This window comes from Dermacentor variabilis, chromosome 5 (genome assembly GCF_050947875.1).
Source record: "Dermacentor variabilis isolate Ectoservices chromosome 5, ASM5094787v1, whole genome shotgun sequence".
In the NCBI taxonomy this organism is placed as follows: domain Eukaryota; kingdom Metazoa; phylum Arthropoda; class Arachnida; order Ixodida; family Ixodidae; genus Dermacentor; species Dermacentor variabilis.
The window spans coordinates 55,968,053-55,991,873 of NC_134572.1; the positions used below are offsets into that span (position 1 = coordinate 55,968,053).

Sequence of the window (23,821 nt, forward strand, 5' to 3'; positions counted from 1 at the left end):
AGAAGTTCCACGTTACTGCTTTGCATAGACACTGAACCGTTTCCGTTCAGGACTTTACTTAGAAAGAAAAGCAAGATCAATTGCAGAACATGTCACGGAAACATTCTTCTTTGCCTGGAGCGAAACTACGCAACGCGAGACACGGGGGGCACTTGAGCTTTGACTCCTTAAAAAAAGAAGGCCGCATACTGAAGGCCGCATACTGAAGAAGAGACGCAACTGTCTGTAGCAGCAATGCATTCTGAAATTTATGTTTTATTCAATCCTTGTGTCACAACTTCACTTTTTTTTTTGTTACTTTAGCACTGACAAGGGTCGACTCCTATCTTGTGCTGTTAGCGGCCGTAATTGCATGTCATGTGCTGTTTTTCCCTTTCTCTCTTTTCTTATCTTTCTACCTAGACCTTGCACCTCCCACTTTCCCTCCCTTTTTCCGCAACATAGGTAGAAAATCTCTCGGCCTGTCACCTTCGCTTTAGTTAATTTCGCTATTTTTTCTATCTTTCCTTTCAGTCAACGCATACAGACAGAAAGGCGCTTCCTGTTTATGCGTGGCCGAAAAACACAAGCATTGTTGTGGGAACCGATGTTCGACAACGCAGCATTGATTTGTTTTCGCTTCTTTGTGTGCTGGTTAGATGAGAGTCTAATGCCTTCTAATTAGTGCCCTCTTCGATGCAGGTGCTGCGAAGCCTGATGCGACTCCAAAATACGACTTTGTGTGCGAGCGTGCGTACGAGCAGCGTTTGAAATGAATAGAACGAACCAACCAAGTGCAGACGCTAGCGTACAGGGCGTGTGAGCGAGAAAGACGAACTAAGAGAGCGTAATTGAATTTAATGAATTCGTTTTCGGTTCAGTATAAGTCGCACTAACAAATTCGTAATACAATAGGAAATTTCTAAACGAGTATGGCACTATCGAGGAACATTTCCGAACTACGCGGTAAGTGGGCTGTTGCTGTTAGGCCGAATACAAATTCAATGCTTACAAGAGTGCGCAGTAGGATAGCAAACAAATGAGAATACAGCAAAAGAAGAAATCCCTGTGTGTTCGGGCATCCTGCACAATGCGACCCCTTGTGAAGCCATATGTCTATTCGATTCGCATAGACTTTCTCAACTAGTTTACTAAGTGGGGCTATTCGTTTCATCAGTTCAACATAGCGGCTTATGCATGTCGCCATTAGTTTCACTCATTGCAGGCTTCGTGCAGGACGAGTGCAGAGTGTTCCCTGCACTCACTAGAGAGGTATAGTGCAGCGTCTGTGCAGGAGGTGCCCTGCAGGTTCCGCAGAAGCAAGAACTGGCACTGAACTGACGGGAACTACACTTCACAAAGCGCAGGGAGATTCGAATGGACGTCACACAAATGCAATACAGAACACTGCACGTCCTGGCCATAAAGCAAGGCACGTCATTACCGTCCTATCGTTGAAAAGGAATGAACTTTCGCTTTCACCTATTTTCTTGATACTCTGGCGCGGATTTAAGTGAGACATAGCGGATGGCTCTATAAATGTGTAAGAGAGACACTTAGGTGCGCAGAGGCTACGTTTGCGTGATTCATAAGAACTGTCGCAAGCCTGTTACAATTGTCTGGACTATTTGCCCGTAAAAAGTGACCATAAAAGGCAAACTGAACGAGCACTATTTCACTTACGCGAGTAGGATACCTGAGTTCGATAATCAAAGCGCAAATTGAACACGCATTCGTCTTTTTACAAGAACAAAGAAAAATCTCAAAAACAAGGTCAGCAATATTTTTCTAACTCCCTGTAGTGTAGTACCCGAGTTCGATAATCGACTCTGAAAATGAACATGTATTGCGGGCGGATCGGCCTGCCGTATCCCAAAGTGGGTGGTCGCTTTGTTCCCGTCGCTGAAAGTGCGGTGAATCCACGTCGCCTGCGGCCCCGCAGGTCCTCGACACGCGCCATCGCTCAGCCGGATAGAGCGTCAGTGGTCTGCGGACGGAGCTGGGGCCCGTGGCACGCGTGTGAACTGTGCGTTGTAGCATCGAGTGCACCCAGGGGAGCTGTAAATCGACGCTCGGGAGCAGTCCCGAACCGGCCCCGTGTCCCTGCCGGCAGCGCTATTCATTTCCCGCGCTAACAAAGCCGGTCTCGAATCGATGCTGCTCCTTTGCTTTTTTCTTTATTATTTTCATTCCGTCTCTCTCGCTTCGACGTTGGTATTCCGGCCTTTCGAAGAGTCAGCCGTCACGACATGAGAAACAGCCGGTTGCACACGCCCAGCTCTTATTGTGAAATGCAGAACGAGAGCGGGGTGAACACTACCCCGGCGGTCGTCAATTGTGCATAGCAGCGGCCTGGAAAAGTGTAGACGCTCACGTAAGCTATGCTGTCCGGACCACTCGCGGAGCAATCGTCCTGTACCTTTCTGGTATGTCGACCGCGCATGTTTCGCACTTGAACGCTTGTTTCCTGTGTATGAAAAAAAAAATGGATTAATTGGTTGTCGCTCCTATACCAGTACTGTGAGTGTCTCCGTGAATGTCATGTTTTCCTGTCGGGCTTTAAGGTTAGTTTTGTGTTTCTACGCCTAGTTCTCTCTTATTTATTAATAATTTCTCGCTCTCTTCGTGGCGAGCGACGCTTGCTTTTACAGCTCCGAGCAAAGCTTCTCAAGCTTCAATTTCTCAGAATTATTATCGGCTTGTCATCTGTCGCACAAATATTTGCTGAAGATTCACTGCTGTAAGGTTTGGAGACGATCTCGCCGCTGCCACCATTTGTAAGATTTGGAGTCGGGGTTGTAGGACGATCGGAGGAACTTGGGGCGACAGGACTAGGCGAGCAGGATTTATTTACATTATTTACATTTGAACATGGGATATATTTGCACAGTCTAGCGTTACTCCCACATGGAGCCCGCAAGACGAAGCATACAGCAAACGAGCACACAGCTCACGAGTACATTGACGAGCACAGAGCACGACGACGAGCACTCACTAGCAGCCGACAACAGCCGCTTATAACCACTCCGTTCGACGTCATCGTTCGACGTCATCGTTCGACGTCTTCGTAGAAAGTCCCCATGGTCGCCTTTGTGAGAAGAGGGTAAGGGTTTTACAGACACACATGCCGCACAGGTTTCGGTGCTCTCTCCGAGGGCCGACGACCTTGGCAGCGCGGTCGCCGTGGTATCCATTGTCCCGCGTCCCCGTAGGCAGGTGGTCACGCCCGACCTCAGTCGGCATCTCTAAATTCCAGAGCGGACCTCGCACAGCGGCCTCCGCCGCTGCACATTGTCTGATGTCTCGAAAAGCGCATGTGGAGGTTCCGCCAATTACCTCCCCTCGAGAACTCGCCTGAGCTGACCCCTCGCCGCGTGGCTGCCGGTTCTCCGCAGTTCTCTGAAGTGCGCCACCACCCCGTTTGGGTCGAAACACGTGCAGCGGGCTGAAGTAACTTGCACTTTGCCATCCTGGCAGGCCATTCCTAACACTGCCAGCTAATGTGCGCAGCCAATCTTCATCACAACGCTACGTCCAGTTATCATTCAGTATCCCGTAGCAGCAGACGTCCCTTAGCATACTTTGTTTCTGCACCCAACGAACTTCATATGAGCATACCATAATTTTTGTGACTTGGTGCACCTACCTAAGCAAATAATATTCGCACCATGCTCTTGAAAACTCGTTTTAATGGCAATACAATAACCAGCAGGAGAAGTGAACTTTGGCGAGCCACAGAGGAAGTGCTGGGACAAGATATATTGCAAGTTGTTGTTCAGTTTGAAGTATTTTATTTGTGCAAATGAATGACAACGTTTTTTAAACTCCCTTTGAATGCTCCTTTCAAAGAGATAGCTGTCTTTGCCTCTTCCGGTCGTTTTCGTGGTTGCTTGTCGATGTTTGGGCTTTCACAGGCGGTAATACGAAGGATCCGATGCAAACGACCGGTGCTCTGCTGCAACCACGAGTTGGGGGTATGCGTTACAGCTACGCAGATGCACATGCTGTAGTGCGAGGGCTTTGTGGAGTCGTAGGCGGCGGCGCTGGAATTCCCGAGAAGGACAGCGCACACCTCTTCTCACAACGCGCTCTTCCTCACTGGGAGCTGTGGGCAAGGGCTCACACGTTGCAGCCACCAATTCTGCCGCCCCCGATCTCTTGGTTAACGGTTCTGTACTCTACTGAGCTGCGCAATGAAACGACAAAGGCTGTACACAAACTGCCTCACTGCAATGAATCTACGTCTCCAAGTGCATTATTCCTTGAATAAAACTAGTAGCTTTCAAGAAGCGTTCTCCTAGTCATTTACATTCCAATCATTGCCGATGGTTTCTCCACAATTTTTTTTTAAATTGTTCATTTGATGTGATCGTACGTGGTTATTTTTTTGCTTGCTTCTGCTGCCGTTCTGTGTTCTTCGTTTTATTTATTGCTTTAGTCTTTGTGGCGTGGCACGTTTTTCTTTGTTTCCTTTTAGACTTTCTTTTTCCTTTTCTTCCTTTTCCATCTTTCCATCCCCTTATTCATGATGAGGAAGCAAATAGTGCGTGCCTTCCAGATGTCGTTGCCAGTTTACTGCTTCCCATTTTCTCTATTCTATATATTACTATGTCTCCAAATCTAATAATCCAAATAATAATGCTTTGTGCATTGCGAACATTCAGTATATATATATATATCCATAATTTCTGAATAATTCCTTCATCTCCTTTAACGATGTTTAGCCATGCGTTGCGTGCATGACAGCAATTACCTTGAAAGCTTGTGAGCAAGCGGAACATTTCAACGGCTTATATATTTGTTTGGTATCGTTTAGTTAGCATACGTAGCATCACGTACGCTTTAACTTGAAGAATCCGACTCGCATATGCATGTACTGTCCGAAATAAATGAGCAAACAGCTGGAACGTAGAATAGCGGGGCATTCCCTACTGTCGCCATCCGCGACGTAGCTCTGAAGCGTGAGAAAAATCCGACTACATCAGCTGCGCAAGGGGACAAAATTCTCCAGGGTAAATGTTGGGCAATATCTAGGCATAGCAGTTGTAATATTACTACAATTACCGGAGGATAGTTCGCTACGCAAAACTTGCGTGACGCTGACTGCACAAGAGCCAGAATAGAAGCATACGGCCTCAGCTGCTCATTAACATCGCCGTGTGAGCATTAGTTAAATTTTGATGGTCCTGTCCGGGCCACAGGCAAGATAACTAGACACGCAATACTGGCGGAGTGCGGAGACATGAAACCTAGGGGCACATATTTTAGAGATCACTGCAGAAACTCAATCGTTCTTTCTTTACATCTAGTTCTCTTCGAGATTTCCCTCTTTCTAACTTGACTCACTCAGTAGCCTTGCGGTCCGTACGGCCATGGCACGCAGCTAAGTCTTGATACTGCAGTAGACGAAGCTTTCGAGAAGAAACGGCAGTGATCGCTTGTTTCGTATGTCGGTTGTCGTCACCAGGGCAATTGCAGTGCGATTAAGCCGTATGTTTTCTTTCCGTGTAATCCAGTTAACTGACCTTCTTGCTTTTACTTGTTACTAGATAAATTTGCCATTTGCGCAGTCTTATTTTAGCTATTTGCACTTTACGTTTCGCTGTGGATGATAAGGGATTTCTAGTACAGTCAATCAACCGAGCTTCGTTTGCCTATATACACCATGCATAGAGAAAAACCCACCACAGAGTGCAGTTGGACACATTGAATTACCGCTAAACTTATGTCCGCGTGCGCATCCAAATAATAACGTCTTTTCCCGTGATGAACACGCGGATTAGTGATTCGATCCAAAGTGTTTTTCGCCTCAGTACTACCAATAGCGCGGCGCGGTCGCTGTATGTGTGGCAGCGTCAGTCGGCGCTGCCCCACGTGCATAGGACCCGTCTCGCTGTACTCGCATTCTATCCAGTCGCCACGATTGTACCCGAGGGCGTCGCTTTCATTGACAGCGACAAAGCTCAACCGGGAATGTATTGAGTTAACATAACCGGCCGGGATTCCGGTCCCGCTCGCGGGTAATTGCGCAGACGTGGCTGCAGGGTTCCCGGTGCCAAACATTCGCTTTCCTCTGCATTTGTTTATTTCTCGGCCCACATTAAGTTTTCGTAGAAACGTGTAAGCGAGAAAGACGAAGGAGGAGAATTCTTGCGGCGATGTCTGCGAGTCAATAGGTGGTGCTTCGAACGGCGCAATTTATGCTTCAGTGTGCCGACCCGTTACAGTCGCTAAGCAACGACGGCTTGCAGGTGGTTTTCTTCTCCACGTACGAAAATAGTCATGTTGTATATAACAAGGTCAGTTGTCGAAGTTGAGTATTTCCCTGAGGAGGCAAGCTAGCCAAAGTAAGCGCTTTCGAAACTATGGGCATTCAACTCCGCACGACACGTTTATTCTTGCTTGCAATTGTCTCAGAAGGAAACTACATCCGGGGACGTGGGAAAGTGCGCCCTGTAAGCAAGTTATAAGAAGGCTGTATGGAAATATGGAGCCTAGGTGGTATAGACTGAACAGAAGTTTTTAGCCAGGGGGCACACCAGGGTGGCGATGTTTATAGCTCGATTTTATGCAACTGTCATCATTACCCGTTCACGGCTGGCTGATCGTATTTCTAACGCGGGTTGGGTGCCGGTCTAATAACTGGCATAGCGTGAAAAGTGGGAAAAGGTATAGCCAAGAAAAAGCGAGAAAAAAAGCACCACTACGAAATAGCGACCCAGATTTCACTATGGGGATACGTGCGCAATGAGGAAATTCATTCATGAAACTATATCTGAACCTGTTTTTGGCCAAGCTTTAAGCGACTGTAAAGAATTACGCAGGTTTGAGGGTCGGTCAGAGGCACAGGGTTGAATTGGGCCCACAACACTATTACGAAAGAGGCCATACACGCGCCCAAACTTCAACATATCGAAGAAGGTAGTTACCGATTGTAACTTCTCCACAAAAAGATGAGTAAATGTTATGTAAACGGCACAACATAAAGCGTTCAAAGAGGGTTTCACCTTCCTTGAACGCTTTATCTTGAGAGAGAGAAAGAGAAAGAAAGGGACGTAAAGAAAGAAAGGAAGGGGGATTAACCAAGGTATGACCCGGTTGACCAGCCTACATGTGGAGAAAGGGGTGAAGAAAGATAGGAAGAACGAGAGAAGGAGAGCGTAGTATATTACAATATCTGGGTTATCATCACCTCATGGACTCGAATATTGCAATAGTGTTGCTCCCAAATGTGTATAACACATACAGCCAAGTAAAGTTACATGCTGTATAAGTGCGCCGGCTTTGACGCTTCGGGAAGTGCAGTTCATAGAACACGGATGCCTCTTACGCAGCTGTAAGCTTACCTTCTGGAGGTTTTTGAAGGTTCCCAATTTTAGAGAACAATGCAAGTGATTTGTAATTCTTGCCGAAAATCACCTTTCGGAAGCACCCAGTGTGACGGACGCTGCACTAAGTTTCATGTCTCGTGGTATGCCCTTGCATACACAAAAATAATAATTTTGGTATAGACCAGTCTCTTTATTTCGTTTCCTGTGCCTAGCCCGCATTCCGGCTTGTACAGTGTAGCGTCACGCGAGCTTAGCAACTTCGACGGCTTCGTTGGACGTATCGAGAAGAGCATGACCGTAATATTAGCTTCTCTGTGCTCGCGTTCCTTTTTCTGTCTCTTTTAAAGCACTCTTTCCATTGTCCCTCTTTGGCCTTAGATACCCTTGCGCCAATAAATTTCAATCATCAATCAAAGTACTCTTTCTTCCGTCTACACAAGGCTCGTTGGTTTTAAAAGGAGCTGCCAACTTTACGTATTCATTTAATACCTATGCCCTGAAGCCAAGTGCAAACTTATTTTCTCATTTATGACTATTTTTCGTATTTAAGAATAGTCAAGTGCATAGATTACGAGAACTTGAAAGAAGACACACACAAGTGCTTTCACGACCTCGTAATCTATGCGCTTAACTATTCCTTAGCATGGCATACCAACAAGTCTGGACGCCCAGGCTTATTTCTGTTTTCTTATGCTCATTTAGTTTGTAATGAACCCGTTTCATCGCTCACTTTTGAATTCTGCTGACTCACACTCCATAGCGCAAGTTTCTAGTGACTTTCTACCCCACCAACACGCGACCCTTCCACTAGCCTACAGCCTGCACTGAGCTCCATCCCTTGTTTCCCCACGTCGCTTTAGATGCACCCAATCAAGTAGGAACTGCGCCACGCAGAACGGCACACCACGTCGGTCGTGGGAGGCAAGGATGAGAGCCGGGCCTGGCGGTAAAAACCCCGGGGTCTTGGGTATTGTGACTGATTAAAAGTAAGGATGGTCACTGATGGGCGTGGTTCAATCCCGTCCCCGCGCGGCTATATAGAGATGAAACAGGCAGGGGAAGAGTGCTGGGTGTCAGTCGGAAGCTGAATAGGAAGCTGGTTGATGGGCCGGTCGTTTCCCACAGCGAGGAAAGAGAGTCCTGATTGTACGCTTCGGGCCTCTGGCAGGGCCACGTGAAGTAAGTGTGTGTGGGTCACAGTGCACCCGAGCTACAGCAGTCTTGATGGCGGGGCTTCCCTTCTCGCACAATAACTGTATAATTTCTGGTTGCACGTAGCACCGATTCTTGACACAAGATAGTTTTGGAACGCTAAAAACTTGACACTGAAGGCGCGCCGAACCGGTATTAAAGTCAGTTTTATTTCCTTTTGCCCTTACTCCAAACAGCGCTGTCTTGAACATCTAACATATAGAGGAAAATGCTACCTGTATCTCTGTCTGTCTGTCTGTCTGTCGTCTGTCTGTCCGTCCGCCGTTGTGGCATTTTGCGCAGTGCATTACTTCTTTAGTATCGACCAACCAGTATGAACCAGTCAAGTCCACAACGTACACTCTTAAACAAATGTACACCCTTTGGGGTGTATACTTGCCACACAACGATAATCGTCATCTGTCTTGCTTGCGTTTCCTTTCTTGAAAACGCTGCGCTCGCTACTTTCCTGTCGAGAATGCACTGCCGTTCTGATAACGCGCATGCCGCTCGTGACTTGGAAGTAGCGGGCTCGCAGCGTTAAGGAAAGGAAATGCGTACAAGACAGACGACGACTATCGCTGCGTGGCAAGATACGACCCAAAGGGTGTAATTTTGCTTAAGAGCGTAGTACTTCTGAAGCTAATGCAAAGGAGAAGTAAAACGCAGAGAGGTAAAACAGCAAGGCCGTGCTCTACGGGTTATTCCACATTTGGGGAAGGGGAAAGATAGATAAGAGAAAGGAAAGATACGAAGAGGGAGTAACAGCAAGTAAAACAGCGAGGCCGTGCTCTACGGGTTATTCCACATTTGGGGAAGGGGAAAGATAGATAAGAGAAAGGAAAGATACGAAGAGGGAGAAGAAAAAGAATGAAAGCCAGGAAGGTTAACCAAACGTGCGCTCGATTTGCTACCTTACACAGGGGAAAAGAATACTAAAGATAATGAAGAGGCAGTCATTGTGAACACACTCGAAAAGGGAATGTTCTTTAACAATTACAGGCGTTCGTATAGTCCAATCATCTTCAAAAATCTGAAATAGGGCGCTGTATTATATTGTATACTGGCCTAGTGCGCCAGCGGCAGCTTCTTTTTCTTCTTTTCTGTTACGAAATCATAAACGTTTTCTTCTCTTGTTTGCGGTCTAATAACTGCACACTGATGGGAAGCTAGGATACATTAGAACCAACTATCCGAATACAGATACTATCCCTGGAAGATCTCTTGAGAAACGAAATAAAAGCACGTTCAGCAAAAACTCGATAACTATACAATATATGCACATGACAGGCCGCTGGCTGAAACTTTCCTACAGACCCGTGCAAATTCTTGAACTATATATGCTATATACAGGATCTGCGTTGGCCATTTTTTATTATTCCACCGAGCTCGGGTTCCGGATTAAGCCTGTAGTTATGTGGCAAGCGCGAAGGCGCGTGCCTACCTGTACGCAAAGTGTGTACTGTTACACTCAAAGATTCACGGGACGCAGGATGTGCGAAAAGTATTGAATATTTCCGCGTCTTTGGCACACAGGGTGCAATTTAGACTTCCATCCAGCACTATAGTGTTCGCTCGCTACTGTAAGTTTTGCTGCTTTACTGACTGCATAGCTGCTCGGCCGCACAGCCATTTTTTATTTTTTTTTAGAACCCGCGAGTTTATTTGTGAGAACAGCACACTTCACGAGATTTAATTCTAAGCACCCTGTACTGAAGCAGTGAAAGCAGTGAAGAAGAAACTAGGAATAGGCAAGAATGAGATGTATGCGTTAAGAGACAAAGCCAGCAATATCATTACTAATATGGCTGAGATAGTTCAAGTGGCTATGGAGTTCTATAGAGATTTATACAGTACCAGTGGCACCCACGACGATAATGGAAGAAAGAATAGTCTACAGGAATTTGAAATCTCACAAGTTACGCCGGAAGAAGTAGAGAAAGCCTTTGGAGCTATGCAAAGGGGGAAGACAGCTGGGGAGGATCAGGTAACAGCAGATTTGTTGAAGAATGGTGGGAAGATTGTTCTAGAAAAACTGGCCACCCTCAATACGCAATGCCTCATGACTTCGAGCGTACCGGAATCCTGGAAAAACGCTAACATAATCCTAATCCGTAAGAAAGGGGACGCCAAATACTTGAAAAATTATAGACCGATCAGCTTACTGTCCGTTGCCTACAAAGTATTTACTAAGGTAATCGCAAATAGAATCGGGAACACCTTAGACTTCTGTCAACCAAAGGACCAGACACGATTCCGTAAAGGCTACTCAACAATAGACCATATTCACACTATCAATCAAGTGATAGAGAAATGTGCGGAATATAACCAACCCTCATATATAGCTTTCATTGATTACTAGAAAGCATTTGATTCTGCCGAAACCTCAGCAGTCATGGAGGCATTACGCAATCAGGGTGTAGACGAGCCGTATGTAAAAATACTGAAAGATATCTATAGTGGCTCCACAGCCACCGTAGTCCTCCATAAAGAAAGCAACAAAATCCCAATAAAGAAAGTCGTCAGGCAGGGAGATACGATCTCTGCAATGCTATTCACAGCGTGTTTAGAGGAGGTATTCAGAGACCTGGATTGGGAAGAATTGGGGATAAGAGTTAATGGAGAATACATCAGTAACTTGCGATTCGCTGATGATATTGCCTTGCTGAGTAACTCAGGGGACCAATTGCAATGCATGCTCACTGACCTGGAGAGGCAAAGCAGAAGGGTGGGCCTAAAATTAATCTGCAGAAAACTAAAGTAATGTTTAACAGTCACGGAAGAGAACAGCAGTTTACGATAGGTAGCGCGGCACTGGAAGTGGTAAGGGAATACATCTACTTAGGACAGGTAGTGACTGCGGATCCGGATCATGAGATTGAAATAATCAGAAATAATAAGAATGGGCTGGGGTGCGTTTGGCAGGCATTCTCAGACCATGAACAGCAGGTTGCCATTATCCCTCAAGAGAAAAGTGTATAATAGCTGTGTCTTACCAGTACTCATGTATGGGGAAGAAACCTGGAGGCTTACGAAAAGGGTTCTCCTTAAATTGAGGACGACGCAACGAGCTATGGAAAGAAGAATGATGGATGTAACGTTAAGGGATAAGAAAAGAGCAGATTAGGTGAGGGAACAAACGCGAGGTAATGATATCTTAGTTGAAATCAAGAAAAAGAAATGGGGGGGCATGGGCAGGACTTGTAATGAGGAGGGAAGATAACCGATGGTCATTAAGGGTTACGGACTGGATTCCAAGGGAAGGGAAGTGTAGCAAGGGGCGGCAGAAAGTTAGGTGGGCGAACGAGATTAAGAAGCTTGCAGAGGCAGCATGGCCACAATTAGTACATGACCGGGGTAGTTGGAGAAGTATGGGAGAGGCCTTTGCCCTGCAGTGGGCGTAACCAGGCTGATGATGAAGATGATGATGATGATGATGATGATGATGATGATGATGATGATGGTGATGATGATGATGATCCTGTACTTGTCCTGACCTGTTGAATAAGTTCGCGATGATGTGCACTTAGGGATATGCCAGCGTGCGTGGCGTAGTTGCAGTTTGTTAACAGTGCAGCAACCATAGCGAACCTCACTATACTCCGTTCCATACATAGCAACCAACGCTGTGGAAGCTACGAAAGAAGTTCGATCAAGAAAAGTCATCACTCCGCGCGTTTCCGTCTAGGCTTCGCTGGGCGCCAACGGCGTTAGCTCGCGCGAGCACACGTGAGGCTCCTCGCGACGGGCTCAAAATAAAAAAGCAAGCGAAAAGAACAACAAAAAATTATCTAAAACAACGCATTAGCAGCCGTATACCACACTGTCTTTGCTTCTAAGGATTAAAGCTTGTTTCGTTCAATACCGAGGCTATATAAAAAACAGTTGCGCAATATCGCAGTGAAAAAGAAACATTAAACTACATACATGTGCGATCGAAGCCACCGCAAGATCTCTCTAGCTTCCACAGCGTTGACTGCTTTGTGTGAAAGGGAGTATAGGCTGTGCCCCTAAACGAAAGCCAAGCAAAAAATAAATTACGTGGAGCCAACCTCTGTTGCTATACAAGAAGGCGTTTAGCACGCTTTAAAAGGCGGTTATGAGTGGCACTGTTTTCCGTTTGTGTTACGAGTCACAGATGCTCCGACCAGAGGCGCAACGTCGCAACGACAGTGCTTCAAAGCGCAAGCTGTCGAGAGGCGCTCTCCTTGCAACCGCGCATCACTGTGCGGTGCCGCATGATAGCCCGTGCCACCGCATAGCGGTAACGCTCCACCATTCGATTTGTTATCGCTGCGTTAGACTGCGCTATCAGCGGGAACGGATCACGAGAACGGTTGGACAGTCGCAAGAAATCGTGGTCAGTTACCCAAGAATGCTAAACGCAATAAAATCCGTTAACGTTGGTATTGCTAGTCTGAATTTGTTCCGAACCATTGCTTTTTCCATGTCTATAAAACGAAAGGGCCGTTGCGACTTCACAAGTTCTTGTGTCCCGTTTGAGATTGAGTCTGTAAAACAACAATTCTGTTAATACCCCGCGTACAAAAATAACCGTTTTGTCTTAGGGAGTCACGAATTTAGAAAATCTTATAAAATACAGTTAGGTTTATCTACAATATCAATGGGCGAAACCTCTACGACACACTTTATTTCTCGTAGTGTCTTAGCTTTTGTAACCAATAGAAACCTCATATGTCGTTTAAAATTATTTTGTCAACTACTAAACGGTCATTATAATATTGATACATGGCTACTTCTCACCTCAGCGACAGTTTGAGCTATATAACAGACACACACACTCATTGCCTACAACTCCATTTAATAGGGTGTTTACTATTTTAAATATTCATATTTTTCCGGAACTGTAGTTCAGTGTAACGAGGTGAGTGGCATAACAGTAGCCCAGCATTCGTTGTAAACTTTCAAAACATATTATAATATTAAACGTAATATATTATATTATTAGACTTCGAAAAATCTTCGATCAAGTGAGTCACCAGAAAATACTGCCTAAACTTGAATCAATTCTGAAAAATGACTCAATGCTCGCGTGGTTAGCAGCACACCTTTCCATCAGAAGCCACTGTGTAACAGTCGATGGCGTAAGCTCAGACTCTGCTAGCGTGAAAACAGATGATCCACAAGGTTATATCTTAGGGCCGTTGGTTATCCTGTTATTGATCAATGACATCGTACAAAATTTATCTGTAAGAATAAAGCTTTTTGCGGACGATCGCAATTATAGCAAGAAATTCACGGTCCGAGGGGTCATGAATATTTAAACACAGCATTAGCAACACTACACATATGGTGTCTAAATTGGCGGATAATAACTAAAAAAAAAAATATTCGCAATGAGAGTGACACGGAAAAAGCAACCTTTTTTCGTTTCCTCAGCGCACCGATGGTCATGCAGTGTCAGAGGTCTCTACATATAAATACTTAGGAATGCTACTAACATCTGACCTAATATATGAACCACGACGAGTACATCGAAAGAAGGGCCATGCAGAATCTCAGCATATTTGGGAAGTAGGCTTGGAAGTGCCGCGCCGAGCTTTTAACTTTTCGCGCACAAGACATTTATTAGACTATAGTTAGAATACGAAGCTGCAGTGTGGTATCCTTTTACTGCGTTGAACATTTTAAAAACTAACAGGGGTTCAAATTATATCTATTCGATTTCTCTTTAACTGTTATAGATGGCGGACGTTACCCTTACCCCTCTTACGAAGAGCGCAACTTGAAAGACCACAATTACGGAAAAATTGAAATTTATTTTCTTTTGTTTTTCATAATACACCTGGAACTAATCAGGCATTGTATATAAAGGCACCATCTCAAAGTGCAGTGCGCTTTTGACGCTCTAAGAACGTTGTAGCTATTATAAGTGGCACTAATACGTTCAAAAATTCATTTTCCCGAGAACAATCTGTGAGTAGAATTATCTACCAGCGGATGTTATAGAATGCGAAACAGTCTATTTATTTTTAAATGCATTGAGGAAACGGTGGTAACTTCTTTTTTTTTCTGTCCGATTGTGTTGATTGTATAATGATGCATTTTGTTGTAGGGAATGCGGTTTGTTTCTCTGTGTTCAGTTATTTTTCTATTATGTCACTATGTCTTTGCGATGTTACATGTTGAAATACGTTTGTCAGCGACAAAACTTATGAATCCCCACTCTTGCCTAAGGCTTGGCACCCTGGCTAGCAGTATGGAATAAACAAAAATTGATAAATAAAAATTATCTTCAGTGGGGAATATAAAGAAAAGAGTGTTGTTTTGGCCGAGATTATTTTTCAATTCTGGCTTTTCTTTAATCCATTCTTTCATCTACTTTTATAGCTTCTGTCTTCTTATTGTTTATTCTTATACTTTGTTTCTACTTGGAATTGAAGCAAGCGCGGTGCCTCTCTTTCAGTTCATAACAACGTGTTCTATATTGCATATAGTTCTCCCATTTTCGTTGCTGTTGTGTGTAGTTACATGTGAACAATGTTGCTATGATCTGGTATAAGATAGCAGTGTTTATAAATAAATAAATAAATAAATAAATAAATAAATAAATAAATAAATAAATAAATAAATAAATAAATAAATAAATAAATTCATTAATTTTATCCACGAGGGCCAGTAAATGAAAACCTTAAGTTTCCTATAAAATTTCAAATTTTCATGACACTTACCTGTAAGATGGCAAAAGCGTTGCCACTAGTGCATAAAATATTTGTAAAGTGGCAGAAGCGTGCATTTAAAGAAATCCGAGGGCACCTAAGCCCCTCTTATGAGTTGTGAATGTGAAAGCATTAATGCCCAACTGAACGCCGCTAGGCGGACCTTTGAGATTTGCGCTGGGAGTAATGTGCCATAGCGGTACGTGGTGCCCGCGCCAGCAAGCAGCAGCAGCCCGCGGTGCCAACGCCGCATGCCACCGCCGCCCTGCGCAACGAGAGACTCTCCCCTCACGCAGCATTATGCATTCAAACAGAGACTGGCATTATGAAACATCGTTCGAGCGCACAATTGAACATGGACGAGAAGAGAAAAACAACACGAACGCCTGTGTTTCATAATGTCAATCACAACCAACTAGACCAGCTGTTCATACTTAGCAAACAGAGACTCTTCCCTCCCGCAACACCTATCCCGCTATCGCGGCAGTAGGTGTTTCCTTTTGCCCTCTCTGCTCCGTCGAGGCGCGCTCGAGGCGTGGGGTCTTAGCCAATGGGAATTCAGGTGTCGTGTCGCTGCTCCAGACCATAGACGCCGGCTTTCTTGCTCAATGAGCCATTTGATGCTTTCGCGTCAAAAACATCGTCACACTACGAGTGCGAAAATGGCTGTCCCACTTGCGGCATGAACGACATAATTTATGTGATCAAATTTTGGACACGGGAAACCTATTGAAGTCATTGAAGAATGAAAGTCAAGTAGAGCAATGCACGCGATTCGCAGCAGCAAGGCGTATGAATAGATCAGAAATTTCACGACTGGTGTGACACTTGTGAAAGATGCCCATCGCCTTGGTCAAGCACATCGAGTTGCAGCATCTGATCATGATGCTGCTTATCCTCACGCTACATGTTCAATAGATGCGGCCACTTAAGACCTGCCATTTCGTTGTCTACGGATGTTGCATTCAGTGGTTATCGAATCTTTTAACCACTCAAGCAGACACTGGAGGAAAGAAGCTCAATCAGACGAAGAGGCATGGTACACCAGGCACTACATGACTTGATGCGCGGCCAAACGAAATAATTTTTTTCCAGAAACATTAAGACACTTTTCAAGCCTTAGAAACTTGTATAATGTGTGGGGAACTATGATGCTAAAGCGTTTATCATATTTTTGGACAATAAGGTTCTTATTTCACTGGACTTCTTAAGACACCCGTCAGAATATGAAACATGTGAACTTCAGCTTGGCAATCACAGGGAAACGTAGTGTGTAGCAAATTAGGAAATAGGCGGCGCATCCTAATCATTTAGGAAGGAAGCTCTATTTACAAGCCGCGTGTTTATTCTTCCTTCACTGTTTCCTGATGATGAGGCGCTGAGACAATTGCCGCTGATGCCTTTACTATGCACGCCAAATGCTATGCAAGGCCCCGAGCATGTTGGGGAGAACACTGTGGTGTAGAAATAAAAGTAAGAAAAAGCGAAGTCCGTAAAAACGAAACATAAATCCAATTGGATGGCAGAATCCGGCCCCCATCACCAATTAATTTTTTACACTTTGCTTTTCGAAGTCTTAGCAAGCCTCTAAAACGTACAAGGCCGGCGAAAAGTGCATGGCACCTACATTGGGGAACTAATTGGAAGTCATTTATCACGACCGAACGTAGCGCACTTGCTCGCTTTCCTTTTAACGAGCGCGTTGAGCTTCCGATAGCGTGCTGGCAGGGAGGCGTCACATCTGTTAAACAGTCCTTTAAACTTGCTTTGAGAATACATTCCACAGGGGAAGAAAATCTGAAACCTTCAGCTTTACACCGCGGCAGCAAAGAACAAAAGCTCACTGGAACGGCTGCCGCCAGCTGATCCTTGGGACGAATTACGAACACTTTGCGCCGCTCTAAAAACAGCACTTAACACACAATGGTGTTAGCAGGCTGCATAATCAATTGCAGTGCAGGCGAAACTTCAGAAGCGCACACACCTTATCTTATACAGTAAGCCGACATCCAAACTAGATCCCACTACAATGCTTTTCTTTATCGCCGCAGCCCACGTACTGTACGCAGCTTTGCAAGCGCTGACATACGGTATCTCAGGTCCTGCTTTTCTCAAAGTTAAACAACAGTAGCGCACGCAGACTTCCAATTATAAAGGAGGCCGAAGGTGAGCTGTTCCGTGCTTTTTTACTTTGTTTGCACTTCCCTGATGCACTTCTAACCTTTCACTTCAGTTCAAAGTGATCTGGAAGCGCATCAGCACGCGCGGTGGCAGCGGTTGCGGCGCGGAAATGGAAGTGACGGTGCGTCAGAGCCACTTTTCCTGATCTGCAATCCAGCGCGAAGTGCTCATTAAGCCGATCGAGCCGGGCCGATGAGCCAGACATGCGTGCGAACGCTGAACGATCACCCCGGCGACGGCAGCGTTGATGGCGCGCGGCGAATGCTGCTTCTCTGCTAGCTCGTTATCCCCAGACCCCACCTTTATGCTGGGATGCCTAACAGCGCAATGCGGTGTTCACCCCGCTAAGGAGATTTCCCCTCCACGAACGCTCGCTTCAACGAAGCAAAGCTCTCAACTCATTAAAGATTGCATGATTACTCTTGCGAGGAGCTTTCACACAAGAATTTGTCATAAAGAAAGGAGTAGGCGTAAATACTAAATAGGTATTGCATATCGGTAAGTGAAATGCAGATTTTGCTTACGATTGCAATTTGTGAAGCAATAGCGAGTTTCGCCAAAGCAATTTCTGAAGTGGTAACATTTTGTTTATGAGTTCTATGGTCTGTTTCGACACGGGTACCCCCAACGCGTTCATTTGCTGCTCTGAGAAATTTCCATAGACGCATACCACTACAATACAGCGTACTATGCTGAAAATTTCAGATGGGGCACTGTCCGGACGAAGCCAATGACGACCCTCTGGTCATAATTACGTCACTCAACTGTCAGTAATTTCCGACACGACGAGGAAAGCGCAGGGTATGCGGAGTAGGCGTTGCGCGTGATCATTTACGGGGCTGATTATGCCACATTGTGGAACATTTGGAGATGTAGTCAAGATGTGAGAATGCAGCATAATTATATCATGATTTCATACTCTTGTGGAAGGAAATGTTTTCATTTACACTTAATAAATTGAGTACTGTAAGCATGTCTGTACCTTCTTCATGTTGAGAGAGAGAACGACAAAGCAAGCAGAAAGAAAGGTAGGGAGCGTCTGGTTTGCTTCCCTTCACTGAGTGTACTGGAAAGGGGAATAGAAAGAGAAAAGGGAGGAGAGAGTGAACAGTGCGCGCATGCAGGACGTCGCACAGGAATATAAACAGTCGCAGAGGCCGGTGAAGTAAGCTTGAAACTTCAACCTTGACAAAGCTGTTTTCATACATGTTTCTTTGCGCGCTACGTCTGTAGCCTGCAGGATATTTTTGTTGCATACGCGCGATGACCGGTGCTAGCTGCAGGACAAACAAAGCACTCATACCTGCTAACAAAAAGCCAGCGTTTCGCGACAGAGATGTGCATCATTGCTGAATTGCTTATTGATCTATATCTATAGCATTGTTTTAATAACCACTTCTTTTGGGGTTGTCTGGTGACGTGGACTACTCCTTGACGTCAAATTTACGTTTTTAGAGATAGTCTGCTGAAGTCTATATCGCAGCGAGAAAAGTATTTAAAGTAGTCGGTGGCCATCGCTAAACTAACTTGGTAACGTGACTAATGATGAGCAGTTTTCAGCAACATTAGTGTTGTTTACTTGTCCGTTTGTTTTTATTTCTTATTTTGTGAAAATGTTGCGTAGCCGCAGGCTCTCTCACTACTGCTGCACAATATAGTCTCATTCTACAAATGTGTTTTCATGGCTCATGCACTCGAAAAAGAAATAAACGCGGATATAATTGACGTCTGCTGTTAAGGAATCATATCTTTGGTGTTTCTGAATATCTTTGCTGTTTGCGAATAGTCACAAACAGCAAAACACACTAAATTTATGCAGCGGCGAATGGCAAGGCTTCCAACAGCGAAGTGTTCTATTGCTGATGTCTCCCAATCCCAGCGCCATTCGGTTCTTTATGCGTAGCGGAAGTTTCGTCGCCCTTTATAAAAACGAATTTAACAGCTTGAGAAATGTCATTGGAGTTCAACTAAACTATGCCTGTTTGCTTGAGGTTTTGTCTATTTAAGGTGCAAAGACAGTCTGTGGAAGCCGTTAGCAAGTTCAGATCTCTTGGCCCATTATTGTTCAAGCGCTTTCAAAAGAATTATGTGCAAGAAGTCGTTATACAGTAATCGACAAAAGAAGTATGGCATGGGCAAATTGAATAGGCAGTTATGAGCGCTCTGTGGACTGTCAAAACAAATTCTTCGTGGTGCCGAGAACTTTGATAATTCAATAAAATTTAACTTCCTTCATCGTTCTTTTCATTTCCTTAGCCTCAAGCATTGTGTTGTTATGGACGATTCCATATCTTCGTCGGATCTCTATAGGTTTCGTCTTTTTAACTCGGTGATTATCATGTTGGAAAATAAAGCAAAACGAAGGAAGATACGACTTAGATGAATCGGTAGTGGGCGATATTCATTACTCGAGCTTGTCGCTTGCAGAGTCATGTCCGCTGTCCTTTTCGAGGACGACTGTTCTGTGCGAGCGCCTTTGACTGCGTTGCGCTGCTTAAGCGCATGAACACCTTTGACAGAGCGACGAACTGGGTTTAATGTACTTTCATTGTTCTGTGCTATGTATGCGGCTCACGTCAGAGCAGACGAGGACACTGACAGAAAAGGAAAGTACAAACTGACACGAACAAGCGCTTCTTCTGTCAGTTTGTGCTTTCCTTTCTTCGGTAAGTTTTGTGATTTCCTACAAAAATTACTTTGATGAACTGGGTGGGGGAGGGGGGGTGTATTCTGTAAGAGACCACCTAGTGGACTGTCCATTTCGGCCATTGCTGTTTGGATGCAGCTGTACGAGCGAGGAGGAGGCGAGCAGCCTTAACCAATCAGCAGCGGCCGAAATGGGCAGTCCACTAGGTGGACTCTTACAGAATACCCCTCCTGAAATTCTGCGATCGTTCAGCTACCGTGGGAACAACGTGCAGTACCCAGATTTCTCTAATCTTCGGGATCGTGTCTAGTCTTCGTGCTCGGTTCTTGTGACGTTATTTCTTGTGATTTATCATTTTACATTTCTAAGCAACCGCAGTTTTCTGTATACGGCAAGGCAATGTCTCGGCGCACATGCTTAGTAATTGCAAATTGTTGCGTTTTAGACGCAACACATTGTTGAAAGCAGTCTATTCACGAAGGCGCAAGGCCATTTGAAGCAAGAAGAACCAAGCTTAGACCAAGCTATGCATACTTATCTTTCCCATGCTCGATAAACTGACATAGTTGCAGCTCATGTAGACACTAACGCGGAGTTCCCTCTAGTAATTGTTACAGGAAGCTCTAGGCTTCTTGGCCGATGTTTATTTTGTACCCGTGTGTGTGCATTGCGCATATCATGGTTATTATTATTAATGATGTAAACATATATAAACACCAAAAAGGAAGAGAAGCAGACTAGCAATTGTCTCCCAAAAGGGGCATCACGCCCACCCGCTTGAAAAGTAGACAGACTGATGAAGAGAAAAAGAAGAAGGAGATAAAGAAAATAAGATGAAGAGGAATTGAGGCACTATAAAACACGTCGCATCACACGCAGGGTACGAGTTTTACAGACGTGAATTTATAGTCGCGTTGTATCCCTGGACAGCTTTGCGAGCCTCATATCGAGTTGAAGGACGACTTTTCGAAAACAAGATATTGTTTAGCGCAGTTCGAGCAAGAGTAGGTTGCTAGAACTTGCTCAGTAACAAAGGGCGACAACTGTGTAATCTTGGCCATTCCAACGGCAAGTTCCCATGTGTGTTGTTGTGCATAGCGAAAAAAACAAACAAAAACAAAACAAATGCACGCATTCAGCGCACCTTTCCTCCCGCTCCTTCTCTGTCGTCTTTCAATTTTCCTTTTCCCCTTCCCCAACGTAGGGTAGGTGACCAGACACTTCCACGCTGACTTTACGGCTTTGCCTCTTTTATCTCCCTCAACCTGAAACAGTGATGCGGATTTCTCAGCTGAAGTGGACCTCAGATACAGTGGAAAAACAATGACGCACTCTTTCCAATCTTTTTCGAGCCAGTGGAGTAGTGCAGTGAGTGGCACACCAGACACATGCCCCCCCCCCTCTCTTACCCGAAATTTCTGTGTTAGTATGCACCCTTCCCAGCCCCTCCCCCTTTTCTCCGTCCCATCCCAGGTCAAGTGGGAGCCAAACCTCCCCCTCCCTCCCGATAAAAAGTTCTGGCTACGTCACTGGCTTGAGCTTGATAGTTTGCGAAACCACGCGAAACAAAAATGAAGTTGTCGACTTGTGTGTTGTAAAGAGAAGAACATCCTACTTTTTTCTGCTCTATCTTTCGAACTGTTTATTGATCTTCACGTAACCTCATCATGCACGGTTGTCCGCTTGGCTTCCTAATGATGCTCGACAAGATCGATCACTGGCCTTCCGCTTTTAGACATGTTCGGCGAAGCTTTGATGAATTCATGCTCTTTTCATTTCCACTTGTTGTTCGTGAGGGGAGACGAACTTCATTTCAACATGGTTCTTGTAATGCGCACGGAATAACGATCGCACCTTTCAGAATATTACCGTGCACTTTATTTAAGCGACGCCTACTTTGCCTACGCTTCTTTTTGTGGTAGCCGTGTCGTAACTTGAGAACTTTCACAAGAGCTCTTCCTTGAGTGCTTATATATGTTGCTGAAACTTTATATTTAGCAAAGTGATTCTTTGTTTCTTTTTCTTTTTTGTCGCATGCCAGCACGAAATAGTTGCCAGCGTGTCTACAGTGCAATTACTTTTTTATACATATATATATTAAGAAAGGGCTGTTCTTTTGAAATCCTAAGTAAAAGTCACTCTGGGCTACTTGTTCACTTTGTTCGCAATCACAGGTCACATTTTCACCTTAATATATTCCAGCCGAATGACGTACTTGTACGAGCAGCCTGTGGCCAGCAAAATTCTCAGAAAGCTACTTGGCGGTTAATGTTCATTACTTATAGACACATAATGTTGAAAACCTAGTATGAATAAAGCAGGCATAAGCTTTCGAAACTGTTCAGCACATTGTTGAACCTCTAACGTCGGGTAGGCGACTGAGAGACACCTATAATGTATGAGTGTTAATGACCGCGGATTTCACTCTTTTCGCCGCTTAAAGTATTGAACGCCCACGAACAGCATAGGTTGCCGATCTCGTAAGAGGTGTCCACATACTTGATAAGGACCGCTTTATTGTAAGAGACCCGCCTACAAGGCAGAGTGGAAGCCTTGTATCTACTCACGTGGAATTAGCATTCATTTCTTAGAATACGAGTTTCAAACTACCTATTCATGTTCTTGCTATAGTGCTCGCGACGTAATTAAACATGACGTATCATGGAGCTTCGTGCGAAGACTCTCGTACGAGTTCCGGTAATATTCTTTTCTTTCAAATAGGTTTTTTTTTTTTTTTTTGAAGGGAGCAGTTCCTGAGCCGCTTGTATTTTGTTATGGCGTACGCAAACTGCGTAATAAGATGATCGACGGGATGACTATGGAAGAGAAATACGTTTATTCCTGAGATGTATATTATCCTAGATTTCTCGCTTTTAAATAACACCGATTCATCATGACAGCCACTTATATATCTGCGTATTCTAAAGGTACGACAGCACGAACAAAAATCTGTAGGTGCTTACCACAAGTTGAAAAGAGCGCATCGACACGGGACCACTTCGATAGAGCCATCCGAAATTTCTCGTGGCCGAAGCGGTGGTGCTCAGCAGAACGGCGACGGCGACGAGACAAACAGCCCAAACGTTAGCGGTGTTCAGTTCAAGAATTCTTGCGCTGACGGAAGTTGCTATCGTGGCAGCCTAACCCATGTCGAACGGGTGCCGGCGAGCACGTTAACGAGTCCCAAGCTTCCGAGACAAAAACCGGCGGAGTGTAGCGAGCGGTCCGCTAATTCACCGATCAAACAAGCGGAGCGAACGGTGTTCGATGGGCAGAACGCGCGCCCTCGTTGCCTCGGGGACCGGTCAAAGAGATTAGCGCCGAACCCTCCTTGCCTCTCAGCCCTCCGTACACAGCGCACTTTCACTCCGTCCTAGCAAGCAAGCAGCAGTAGCACACAGCGCTTCTCCTCCACACGTCGTCGGCACGGGTGCTGGAGCGCGTCCGTCGTCGGTGCGGTGCGCGCGTCTGCGCCGAGTGGCAGCGCGTGTGCCAATGCCCCGGGCGCGCGGAAAGCCGGCGTCCGAGCCGCACCGTGGAGCCCTTCGTCTGGGCACTCCTCCCTCCCCACCAACGACGGCGTGCGGTGGGTCCCTCAGACTGATCGCATTCCCTGCTTCGGGACTGTCTGTATATATATGGTCGTTTAATATATTCTCTTTTGTCTTAATCTCCTCCGTCACCCTGTCCCGTCTTCTCTTCCTAGGCGCCTCCTCTCTCACCACCGACGTGTCCCTCACAATTTCTCTTTGACATTTCTCTTCGTGTGTCGCCCTCGTTTCCTCCTCTAGCGGCACGCTCTCCGGGAGCTT

General features: G+C 45.3%; 1 protein-coding gene across 1 annotated transcript in view; it reads right to left on the reverse strand.

Annotated features, from left to right (window-relative positions):
* LOC142581866 (cell adhesion molecule 3-like) overlaps positions 1-23,618 on the reverse strand; it is a 99,319-nt gene extending 75,701 nt beyond the window's left edge. Inside the window, exon 1 of the mRNA XM_075691311.1 lies at positions 22,973-23,618. The gene's annotated coding sequence lies outside the window, so the exon portion shown is untranslated. The remainder of the gene's footprint in view (positions 1-22,972) is intronic.
* Between the last annotated feature and the right edge of the window lie 203 nt (positions 23,619-23,821).